We start from the raw sequence: 13,178 nt of genomic DNA, 5'->3' as shown, positions 1-13,178 counted from the left end.
TCAGTGGAACTTCTGGAGATTAATAAGCTGTTAGTTCCATGTGAATGACTGCAAAACATCCTCTTTGAATGAGCTTCTTCTTACTGAAATGTCAGTTCACAAACACACTACCTATAATAATTTGTGATTTTTTTAAAAAGAAAGTACACCACCAGTAATTTGGCTGATTTTAAATAAAACTTTTAAGGCAATTTTGTTCCTTTGATCCACAAATACAGTTCTCATTGATAACAGTGGGCGCTAGATATGTTGATAAAAAGCAAGATCAACTTAAAGTGTGCTGAGTTTTAAACATAAAAACGTTAGGGCTGTCTCCTCTCTCTAACTTTGTCTCTTATACATGTTTAGTTCTTTAGATGCCACTAAAAATATGCACACACCAGCTGTGGACTAGATTTACTTCCTACCTGAGGTTTGCCTTTTATTATTAGCTTAAATAACAACAAAAAGATAGACCTCAGCCTGAGCTTGGCTGTTCCTAGATTATTTTTTGAAAGACCCCATCTGTCCCTAGTTCCCTCTGCTTCAGAGACATACTCAAGCCCTTTTATACTCCTGTGTTGGAAAAATAGGACTTAACTGATCTGACATGAAGTTGAGTCATCAAAATAGCTCTGCATTCCTATGTAAGTTTCTAGAACCCAAAGTTAGGTAAATACTTTCCTTTGCCCCAAAGTAAAGCCTGAAGTGAGCTCTCCTTTTTTGCTTCCTCTGCAAGTCATTTTGAATCCAGTTCCCAAAGTCAGAGTTATTGTCAGAACCACCCAGTCTCAGTCCATCTGATCCTTTACTTCTAAGGGGACCTCAGTGGATGGATATATCCTGGAGTTCCAATGGACACAAGTGATCTCAATGGATTCAGCTGTTTGAAGTAGCTCAGTTTGAGCTAAATCCCTTCCATATTAATGTTTGGGCACACAATGCCCTGCCCAGTGGGTCAGATACCATACTCCATTCTAGCTGTACAGGGCAACTGTGGGGACCTGACCTCAGTAAGACCAAACTCATGTTCCATCAAGGGACATGATTTTTTCATATGTCCTGTCCACTATAATGGAAACCAATGACAGAAGGGGCTTTTGGATCCTTCCTAGATCTGAGTGAATATCCATTTTTAATTCTGTTTGTACAGCACCTAGAAGACTGGGGTCCTGATGCACAACTAGAGCTCCTCAGTGAAAACCACCAAGCTTTACTTTATGTCAGAGCAAAAACCATTGAGAAAGCACCATGTTTCATGGAGTGCCCTGTCAGAACTTCTGACTCATGGATAGATTGCAGTCAGGGATCTCTCTTTCAATCAACCTCTTTATTTACAGTCTACTTTAGCAAGAAATCAATTCTACTTCCATAGCATGAAAGGCCACATGAACCAGATATTTTCTGGTGACAATGAACAAGGGAAGACTAATGTATTTTTCTTAATTAGGCTCTTATGTCTAAATAATTAAGGGTATGTCTACACTAGGAAATTAGGTTGATTTTATAGAAATTGATTTTTTAGAAATCGATTTTATACAGTCAATTGTGTGTGTCCCCATTAAGCACATTACGTCAGTGGAGTGCATCCACAGTACTGAGGTTAGCATTGACTTTCGGAGTGTTGCACTGTGGGTAGCTATCCCACAGTTCTCACAGTCTCCGCCGCCTATTGGAATTCTGGGTTGAGCTCCCAATGTCTGATGGGGCAAAAACCTTGTCGTAGATGGTTTTGGGTACATGTTGTCAGGCCCCCTCTCTCTCCCTCCCTGCATCCCTCCCTCCATGAAAGCACTGGCAAAAAATCATTTCTTGCCTTTTTTCCTGGGTTACCCGTGCAGATGACATACCACGGCAAGCATGGAGCCTGCCCAGCTCACCCTCACCGTACGTCTCCTGGGTGCTGCTGACAGATGTGGTACTGCATTGCTACACAGCAGCAGCAGCAGCTTCTTGCCTTTGCAAGTTAGCAAAGACGGTTAGCAGTCGTACTGCACCATCTGTCGCCGTCTCCTGGTTGCTCCTGGCCGACCTTGATGAGGTGGGTCGGGGCGCCTAGACAAAAATGGGAATGACTCCAGGTCATTCTCTTCTTTAAGTTTCGTCTAATGGAGATTCAGTCCTGCCTGGAATATCATGCCAGCTGGAGGTTTTTGCCTCAGGCTGCTCTCCCAGCCAGTCCCACCAACCCCAGCCTCCCCCAGCTTACCCCTGGGTCCCATGGCTCATGACAGTAGTAAGAGGCAGTTCAACTATAGGCTGAACAACTGCTGAATGGTGGTAGAATATGCCTTTAGATGTTTAAAAGCTTGCTGGCACTGTTTGCTGACTAGGCAATTTGTGATTAGATTAGAAGAGCACAGCAAGGTGCTCTGTGCATCACAGAGGCTTTGAAAACCAGTTTCATGACTGGCCAGGCTTTGGTGTGGCAGTTGTGTGTGTTTCTCCATGATGCAAACCTGCCCCCTTTGTTGATTTTAATTCCTGGTAAGCCAATCCTGTAAACCATGTCATGAGTCGCCCCTCCCTCCGTGAGAGCAACGGTAGGCAATTGTTTTGTGCCTTTTTTCTACAGACAACATACCACGGCAAGCATGGAGTCTGCTCAGATTACCGTGGCATTTATGAGCACTGTAAACACCACGTGCATTATCCTGCAGTATATGCAGTACCAGAAACTTCAAAAGCAGGCGAGGAGGTGATGGCAGCATGGTGACAAGAGTGATGAGGACATAGGCACAGAGTTCTCTCAAAGCACAGGCCCTGGCAATTTGGACATTATGGTGCTAATGAGGCAGGTTGTTGCTGTGGAACGTCAATTCTTGGCCCGGGAAACAAGCACAGACTGGTTGGACTGCATAGCGTTGCGGGTCTGGGATGATTCCCAGTGGCTGCGAAACTTTTGCATGCATAAGGGCACTTTCATGGAACTTTGTGACTTGCTGTCCCCCGCCCTGAAGTGCAAGAATACCAAGATGTGAGCAGCCCTTGTAGTTCAAAAGTGAATGGTGATAGCCCTCTGGAAGCTTGCAACACCAGACAGCTATCGGTCAGTCTAGAATCAGTTTGGAATGGGCAAATCTACTGTGGGGACTGCTGTGGTCCAAACAGCCAACATGATCACTGAGCTGCTGCTATCAAAGGTAGTGACTCTGGGAAATGTGCAGGTCATAGTGGATGGCTTTGCTACACTGGAATTCCCTAACTGTGGTGGGGCGATAGAAGGAATGCATATCCCTATCTTGGGACTGGACCATCAAAGCAGCGAGTACATAAACTGCAAGGGGTACTTTTCAATGGTGCTGCAAGCACTGGTGGATTACAAGGGACGGTTCACCAACATCAATGTGGGATGGCCGGGAAAGGTACATGACGCTCGCATCTTTAGGAACTCTGGTCTGTGTGAATGGCTGTAGCAAGGGGCTATCTTCTATGGCAAATTGCCGGTACTGTTATGCTGGGTCTCACGCTTTCTCTTCTTTGGGGAAGGTTCAGGGTGCCATTGCTTGCCTCTGAACCAGTATTTTAATTACCCCACTAGTGTCCTTGAGGAGGGGAGTGGAGAGGGAGGGACCTGGGCCCGCCCTCTTCTCCAGGTCCCAACCCAGGGGCCCTGAGGTTTGTGGTGAACCACTTGAACTAGCGGTTCCCTCCCCTGGGCTACTTCCCTCTCCTGCCCTTCAGCTTGGGAAGGGCCTTCTTGCCCTCCTTTTACACAAGCCAGGTGTCCCTTACCTAGGGTTTCTTTTGGATTTCTCAGCCCACTGCAGCACTCCTCCAACCTTTCCTTTCGTCTCTCTTCAATACTGTTCTCTTCTCCCACTCCTTCAAACTGCTCTCTGCTCCAGCCAAACCTTCCTGCTTCAACTCCCACACTGTCTGACTGAAGCAGGGGTTTTTATCACATGACTGACTGTTGCTGCTCTAATTGGCTTCAAGTGCTCTAATTGGCTTCAGGTGCTCTAGTTAATCTATAACAAACCTTCCTTCCCTTGCAGGGAATAAGGCTCCCTGCTAACACTCTCCTGCTGCGCTCTGGCCATGCTGTATCACACTTCCCAGACCAGAACATAACTGTTGGGGATGTTGAAATGCCTATAGTTATCCTTGGGGACCCAGCCTACCCCTTAATGCCATGGCTCATGAAGCCATACACTGGCATCCTACACAGTAGTCAGGAGCTGTTCAACTATAGGCTGAGCAAGTGCAGAATGGTGGTAAAATGTGCATTTGGACATTTAAAAGTGCGCTGGTGCAGTTTACTGACTTGGTTAGACCTCAGTGACATCAATATTCCCAGTGTTATTACTGCTTGCTGTGTGCTCCACAATATCTGTGAGAGTAAGGGGGAGATATTTATGGCAGGGTGCGAGGTTAAGGCATATTGCCTGGCCGCTGATTATATGCAGCCAGACACCAGGGCAGTTAGAGGAGCACAGCAGGGTGCGCTACGCATCAGAGAAGCTCTGAAAACCAGTTTCATCACTGGCCAGACTACAGTGTGAAAGTTCTGTTTGTTTCTCCTTGATGAAAACCCGCCCCCTTGGTTCACTCTACTTCCCTGTAAGCCATCTGCCCTCCCTTCCCCACTTTGATCTTTGCTTGCAGAGGCAATAAAGTCATTGTTGTTTCAAATTCATGGATTCTTTATTAATTCATCACATAAATGGGGGGATAACTGCCAAGGTACCCCGGGAGGGTGCAGGAGGAGGGAAGCACCGGATAGGGTGGTGGAGGAGGGGAGGAGGGAAGGACAAGGCCACACTACACTGAAAAACTTATTGAACGCCAGCTTTCTGTTGCTTGGGCAGTTCTCTGGGGTGGAGTGGTTGGGTGGCTGGAGGCCTCCCTACCGCGTTCTTGGGCATCTGGGTGAGGAGGCTATGGAACTTGGGGAGGAGGGCGGTTGGTTACACAGGGGCTACAGAGGTGGTCTGTGCTCCTGCTGCCTTTCCAGCACCTCAACAATATGCTGGAGAATATCAGTTTGATCCTCCAGTAGTCTAAGCATTGCTTCTTGCCTCCTCTCATCACGCTGACGCCACCAATCATCTTGATCCCACCATCTCTCCTCTTGCTCCCGCCACCTGTCCTCATGTTCATTTTGTGCTTTCCTGCACTCTGACAGTGTCTGCCTCCAGGCATTCTGCTGGGCTCTTTCAGTGTGGGAGGACTGCATGAGCTCAGAGAATATTTCGTCGCGAGTGCATTTTTTTTGCCTTCTAATTTTTGCTAGCCTCTGGGATGGAGATGATACGGGGATTGCTGAAACGTTTGCAGCTGCAGAAGGAAAAAAAGGGAGAGTCACATGTAAAGAGACACATTTTAGAGAACAATGGGTAGATTCTTTCACGGTGAACCAAGCTGTTAACATTACATAGCACGTGTGCTTTCTTTAGAAGGTCATATTTTGCCTCTTATATTGAGGACCTGCCAATTTGGTGTGAGAGACCGCACACGCAGGGCTGGTGGGCAACAGAATTCTTCTTGCAGGCAGACATGGTAAGCCACAGTCTTTTGGCTTCTTTAACCTTCATAACATGTGGGGATGGTTTCAAACAGCAGCACCCTCATTTCCCATACCAAGCATCCATTGGGTTGGCCATTTAAAAGGAGGGGCTGAGGTTTTCGGGTTAACATGCAGCACAAACCCAACTAAACCGCACTCCCCCACACACACCCAATTCTCTGCAATGATTGCTTCACCCCTCGCCCCACCGCGTGGCTAACAGCGGGGATGATTTCTGTTTAGCCACTGGCAAACAGCCCAGTAGGAACGGCCACCTCTGAATGTCTCCTTAATAAAATTCCCCTATTTCAATCAGGTGACCCTGGGAGTACATTCAGGAGAGCTTTACTGAGATGTCCCTGGAGGATTTCCGCTCCATCCCCATACATGTTAACAGACTTTTCCAGTAGCTGTACTGGCTGCCAATGCATCCCAAGTCTTCAGGCAAATTAATCATTAAACATGCTTGCTTTTAAACCATGTATTATATTTACAAAGGTACACTCACCAGAGGTCCCTTCTCCACCTTCAAGATCTGGGAGCCCACCTTGGGTGGGCTGGGAGGGTACTAGATCTAGGGTGAAAAACAGTTCCTGGCTGTCAGGGAAAACGGTTTCTCCGCTTGCTTGAGTGCGCTATCTTCAACCTCCTCCTCCTCTTCCTCATCCCCAAAATCTGCATTCCCTATTGCATGAGAATCCATTGACAGAGTCCATGCACAGGGGTGGGATAGTTGTAGGGGCACCCCCTAGAATGGCATGCAGCTCATCATAGAAGTGGCATTCTGGGGCTCTGACCTGGAGCGGCCATTTGACTCTCTGGTTCTTTGTAGGTTTGCCTGAGCTCCTTAAGTTTCACGTGGCACTGCTGCGGGTCCCTGTTATAGCTTCTGTCCTTCATGCCCTTGGAGATTTTTTCAAATATTCTGGCATTTTGTCTTTTGGAACGGAGTTCTCATAGCACAGATTCGTCTCCCTATACAGCGATCAGATCCAGTACCTCCCGTTTGGTCCATGCTGGAGCTCTTTTGTTATTCTGGGACTCCCTGGTCACCTGTGCTGATCAGCTCACCATACTGGTCAAACAGGAAATGAAATTCAAAAGTTCACGGGGCTTTTCCTGTTTACCTGGCCAGTGCATCTGAGTTGAGAGTATTGGTATTCTATTGTTTAACATTGCAATTAGAACTGCGATTAATTGTGATTAATTTTTTAAATTGCAATTTTTTTGGTAGTTGATCGTGTGAATTAATTGTGAATAATCAACAGCCTCAGATTAAATGTATTTGGAAGATTCCTTTTAGGAAGTGGTTGTGGAGAAATTTCTCATCTACATACTTCTATAGAAAACCACACATAAACATGCATTTACCAACTTACCACCTCCAAACTTCTTTGAAGCTAAAGTCCTGCTTGGTAGTACTCAAATTGGCTGTCTATAAAAGAAATCTGTTAACTCTTCTTGGAAGTACACACAATAGAAGATTCTTTGAGAATAAAACGTTTAGCCTTATTTTTATGCCATTTTCATATTTTACAATGTTTAGTTTAATTAAAAGGGGGAACTGTGGCTGCTCTCCTTTCGCTTGGCAATAAACACAGGTTTCTACATCAAAAATAAAGCTCTTAGTGTGGGCTGGCTTCTCAGTTAAAACTACTTTAATATACTATCCAGAGAAATTTACTTCTAGAAAGTTACTGAGATGCTGTTCAGTGGAATCATCTGTAGTTTACCATGGGATTTTCATTGGGCTGCTCTTTGGGTAGATTGAAAGATGGGCAGACGTTATTGTTTTGTCACTGGTGCAAAGCTTGACATAATACTTGCATATAACTGTTCTCCCTCACCACCCCAATCCCAGGGCATGGAGTCTGCAGAAGTTGTACGTTGCCCTTTCCCCTCCTAAGCGCTGCCTCACATAATGTTATCCTACAAAAGCAGCTACATCATGAGCTAGGCAAGGGGTGGGGCAGAAAGCATGCCAGCTACACCAGAGATGGACTGTCTTGAGATAATCATTGATGTGACACTTCAAACAGTGCTCAATAAGAGTAGGCTGAGGACTGCTTTAGGAAGGAAAAATTGCAAGAGAGAAATCTGGGGCCTTGAATGCTCACTTTTAATGAGACTTCTGATCTGAAACATGTATTGGCTACATTAAATCCGAGCAACTTCTCTGCTTGTTTTGCTCTTTACATTACAAGCATGCATGCACACATGCACTTTGTAGTGAGTGTAACTTGAGAAAAGTGGCCAGCATAAGTATTTTTATTTAGATTATACAGCAAAGAGTATTGATAATTGGATGCTGAGACTTTCACGAGGCTATTGTTCTGAATTCAGACCACATCAGTAGAGATTGAAACAACTTAATGGCTGTTTGATGGAGTAAGTGAAATAAGTTGTTGGTGTCAGTCCAGTTCCTAAAAGACATGGGGCTATATTCATTCACTGACTTGATTGGGGTACATCAGCCATGAATTTGGCCTATGATGCCCAAGTCACAGAAATCAACACAATAATTAACATTAATTGGCACACTTGTCTGGAGAGCCAAGGACTGAATGGAGACTGAACTACCCCTGCAGCATTAAAAGTAGTTCCTCCAGCTTGGGGCTGAGGCACATTGGTGCAGGAGCGTGAGAAGGTTTCACTGCTGGTCTCTACCTGTATTGTGTATTACTTGTTCAGTGGTTTACCAGAGGCAACAGTCTTTAGTTTGTGAATTTGGCACTTTCCACAAGCACAGCATTTACAGGAGCAAAAAATCCCCAGCTTTGAGAACTGCACAAACCGTTTAGGCAGTAGCATGAAACATCTTCATTGGATTTTATTTAAAAAAAGAAAAAAATGGATTTTCAGCAATATCAATGCTTTGCCTAAGAAAGTCTTTCCTTACTTGAGGGGGGGCTGCCCAGCAGGTTCAGGGGGGTCTCAGGACAGCACAAAAGACCAGTAGGAGTGGAGAAATTTCTATGGCCCTGGATATGCTCCCCATCACCACCAAACGTTTCTGAGGTGGTGGATAAAGGATAGCTCCTTGAAGGTCACGTTCCGTCTCCCCTGAAGAATATTTGCAGATGCTTCCTCCTCTCTAGTCCTTTCCCCTGGGTTTTCCTGGTGGAAGAAGTAATTGGGCCATATATGTTATTTCTGTGCAATGAGCGACAGTGATACTGGAATATGATGTGATTCCAAAAGAAAAGTAAATTTTGGTACAATTGGAGCTGCTCATTGCACCAGTGTTTAATGGAAGAGTCACGGGGTTACTGGGCCTAATTTCCTTTTCATACTGTGAAAATCAGGAGTAATAGAAGTTAAGAGAATTGCATGTTTCAAACCTGTGTAAGTGAAAGGAGAATCAGGCCCTTAGATTTCTTCCATGTCTTTGCTGTGCTTCTGTAGTACTCACAGTACAAGAGGCCTGGGACTCAGGATGAGGACAATCTGTTTTTAATCTGCAGGAAAATTTAAAAATGTAAAAGAAGAGGCCTCAAGGTTATAAACTATAGCTTAACCACTGGATTTTGAATAAGCTATACAGTGTGAACCACAAGCTGCTCTTATTCCCCTGTTTCTGCTGACCTGAGCTGTTTGCTCTGTTGCTGCTGCTCTCCATTTAATAGATTTGGTACTTTCTAGGACCACATCTTTAATATTTCTAGCAAAGTCATTATATTGTGCATTTTGTGTATTTTATTTGTCCTTAGAAATACATATTTAAAAAGACTTCTTACTACAGGTAATGAGTTAACTTGCCTCCTGTTCTGTGTATTGGGAACAAGGGCTGGGAAGGCAGCATATAGCAGTGTGGCCCGGGAGCTTAACTCACCAGTGATGAGGAGGGAGAACTTTTTTGTGTCAGGAAGACACCTGCCAGGGACAGGGAAGGAAAGCAGCAGTGGGAGAGAGACGTTGACTCATCAAGGAACTGGGATAGACCACAGCAGTTTAGGAAACTGACTGGACATAAGGCTGGATTTATGTCTGCATCTGTCACCCACAAAAGAGAGAAATTAGGGGTCCTAGTGAGTGCCTCATAAGTGTTAAATCATTCTCATACTATCCCTGTGAGTTAGAGAAATATCATTATTCTTATTTTACAGATGGGGAAACTGAGGTACAGAGAAGTTAAGTGTTTTGTCCAAGGTCACACAGCAAGTCTGTGGTAGATTCAGGAAAAGAATCCAGATTTCTTGACTCTCAGTCTTGTCCCTAATCACAAAACTATCCTTTCTCCCTTCTGAGGGGCTTGTTACTGTTAATCAGTTCTACCCTCCCGCAATAGCTAGCACTATATTGAATATAGACACAAGAGATTGGATTGAATCAACCTTCCAAAACCAAATACCCCCTCAAGCCCTCACATCTGGAGCCAGATCAAAACCTTGTGGCTTGAGTCCAACTCCAACAGTCTAGTTCTCTCACACTTGTGTAAATCAGGAGTTTTTCAGATGAAATCAGTGGAATTATACTGGTGTAAAACCAGGTAAATGAAAAGAGAATTGGACCCTATTAGTCAATGGAAACTGAAGTAAAGGATTTCAGAAGGAGATTATCTGAAATGCTTAAAAATACCTCTGAAAAACTGAGTAGCTTTTTTCATGTAACATGCAAAAAGCAAAATACAGTAGTGTATAAAGAAGCAAAGCAAGACATTATTTTAAAACACTGGAAAGCTTGTAGTTATTAATCAAAGTAAGCTTCCACAAAAGGAAAAAGTAAACCTTTAGGGTTGTAAGACTTGTTTTCCTACAGCTTTGACCAGATATTTAAAAACACCGAAACATGACAAATTTCTCAAAAATGTTTCCCTGACCACAGCTCCTTTCGTGCAGACAAACACAGAGGTTATGCCAGTTCCTGGAAGGGGGACTGTCATTAGCTGTTCTTAATCCTTAAGCAGGGGTCTGTATGTGTTGTTTTCTCTCTCTCTCTCTCTCTCTCTCTCTGTCCCTAAGTAGATTGGCCTGATTTTGATATATTTTAATTTAATCTTTAGTGTTGCATTATTATTGTCAAAACAGATAGTCAAGGATAGAACTGACGATGGATGATCAGATAGCAAAAATAATCAGTTGCATATTACCAGGATTGTGTGAAAGTGGTGGCATTGTTTTTAAATGTGAAAATGTTCACCATTTTATACCAAGTGAAATTCAGAGGTTTCAACTGATTTGTTTACTCAGGGGTTTGCACAAATTTAACTAAACCAATTTAAAAAAGCAATTTAAGTTAAGTGGTGCAGCTTCTGCAAGTAGACCAGCCCACTATGTGTACAGTTAAGCACATTGGTAATTATTTGTAGAGTGGGAGCCTCACTGATTATTATTCTCATGGCAGTAAATATTTATACAATACCCCTAGGGTCATTCCTACTGATTGTTCTAGTAACAATAGATTACTGTTTCTGAGGAACACTTTATGCTAAAAGAGCCACTTTTAGAAAAGGAGAGGATATGCTAGAGGTCTATAAAATCACGACTTCCCTGGTCTTTCTCGCATGAACAGAGAGCAACAATACCCAAAGTCTGAAGGTGCAAACAATTCAATGTTTATTGGGATGAACTTCCAGCAATCTTAAATCCAAGCTCCTTTTTCCTTATTTTGGAATCACAACTTACTTCCTGTTTGCCCCTAATTTATATAGTAATATTCACAGCTATACCTTAACCAATCATTCGACTGAAATTTACCTAACCAATCCTAACACATTGTAACATGATTAGCTAACCAATTATATCCCACCACCTTAATTAGTTTACACCCAGCAAAATTAATTATACAGCAGACAGAAACAATCACAGAGCCAGAGACTATGCAAATAAACATAAAAAACAATACAGAAGTGAGGATTTCACAACTACATCTATAAAGACATAAGGGTTTCCCAGTTGTGTCTATTGCAGTGATTTCCCTACCCCCCCTCCTAAGGGAGATGAACACTCCCCCTGAATTTCCCCAACCCCACCCCCAGTTTTGTGAGCTAGTTACATGCCAAACCTAGTGGCTGAACTTTGTGACTTTGTCCTCACCCACAACTGTTTCACATTTGGGGACAATATACACCTTCAAGTCAGCAGCACTGCTATGGGTACCTGCATGGCCCACAATATGCCAGCATTTTTATGGCTCACTTAGAACAACGCTTCCTTAGCTTTCATGCCCTAATGCTCCTACTCCACACTGATGACATCTTCATCATCTGGGCCCATGGAAAAGACGCCCTTGAGGAATTCCACCATGATTTCAACAATTTCCATCCCACCATCAACCTCAGCCTAGACCAATCCACACAAGCGGTCCATTTCCTTGACACTACTGTCATGGTATAATTCCCCACTCTGAACCTTAGCGTCCAAAAGATGGGGTACCAGCATGAATTCCTCTAAGCTCAGTTACCAGCTTAGTACTTGTAGCGCTGCCATCAACCAGGAATTCCAGTGCCTGATACACTCTGGTCCCCCCAAGACCTTGCCCGGGGAGCCCCAAGACCCAGATCCTCTGGATCTTACCACAAGGAAAGTAAACCCTTTCCCCCACCGGTGCCTCTCCCAGGCTTCCCCTCCCTGGGTTACCCTGGAAGATCACTGTGATTCAAACTCCTTGAATCTTAAACAGAGAGGAAAATGCACCTTCCCCCCTCTTTCTCTCTCCCCCTCCCAGACTCTCCCTGAGAGAGACAGTAATCCTAACACAGAGAGAAATTAACCTTTCTCTCCTCCTTCCCTCCTTTCTCTCCACCAATGCCGTGGTGAATCCAGACCCAGGGCCCAGTCCCCTGGGGTCTCACCAGAATAAAAAAAAAATCAGTTTCTTAAACAAGAAAAGCTTTTAATTAAAGAAAGAAGAACAGTAAAAATTATCTTTGTAAATTTAAGATGGAATATGTTACAGGGTCTTTCAGCTATAGACACTGGGAATACCCTCCCAGCCTAAGTATACAAGTACAAATTAAAATCCTTTTAGCAAAATACAAATTTGAACTCCTTTCAGCCAAATACACATTTGAACTCCTCCCAGCCAAATACACATTTGAACTCCTCCCAGCCAAATACACATTTGAAAATAAAGAAAACAAACATAAGCCTAACTCGCCTTATCTACTTAGTAGTCACTATTCTGAACTTATAAGAGCCTGCATCGGAGAGATTGGAGAGAAACCTGGTTGCACGTCTGGTCACTCTCAGAACCCAGAGAGAACAACAACCAAAAACTAACAGCACACACAAAAACTTCCCTCCCTCAAGATTTGAAAGTATCCTGTCCCCCGATTGGTCCTCTGGTCAGGTGACAGCCAGGCTCACTGATTTTGTTAACCCTTTACAGGCAAAAGATATATAAAGTACTTCTGTTCTATTAACTCCTACTATCTGTTTATGACAACTACTGTGCTAATAAGTGATGGTCACATAAACATCACCCTATACCGGAAACCTAGTGACCACTTTACTTGCCTACAGGCCTCCAGCTTCCATCCAGGACACACCACATGATCCATTGTCTTCAGCCAAGCTCTAAGATACAACTGCATTTGCTCCAATCCCTCAGACAGAGACAAACACCTGTAAGATCTCTATCAAGCATTCTTACAACTACAATACCCACCTGCTGAAGTGAAAAAACAGATTGACAGAGCCAGAAGAGTACCCAGAAGTTACCTACTACAAGACAGGCCCAACACAGAAAA

The 13,178-nt window shown here is 43.9% G+C and overlaps 1 long non-coding RNA gene across 1 annotated transcript in view; it reads right to left on the bottom strand.

Moving 5' to 3' along the window:
- Positions 1-6,700: 6,700 nt before the first annotated feature.
- LOC115646669 overlaps positions 6,701-13,178 on the bottom strand; it is a 35,829-nt gene continuing 29,351 nt past the window's right edge. Inside the window, exons 3-4 of the long non-coding RNA XR_003999098.1 lie at positions 8,830-8,946; positions 6,701-8,605 (exon numbers count right to left, since the gene is read on the bottom strand). This is a non-coding gene — a long non-coding RNA (uncharacterized LOC115646669). The remainder of the gene's footprint in view (positions 8,606-8,829; positions 8,947-13,178) is intronic.

The sequence above is a fragment of the Gopherus evgoodei genome, chromosome 2 (genome assembly GCF_007399415.2).
Source record: "Gopherus evgoodei ecotype Sinaloan lineage chromosome 2, rGopEvg1_v1.p, whole genome shotgun sequence".
Lineage (NCBI taxonomy): Eukaryota > Metazoa > Chordata > Testudines > Testudinidae > Gopherus > Gopherus evgoodei.
This window is presented reverse-complemented; position numbering and strand designations above follow the sequence as displayed.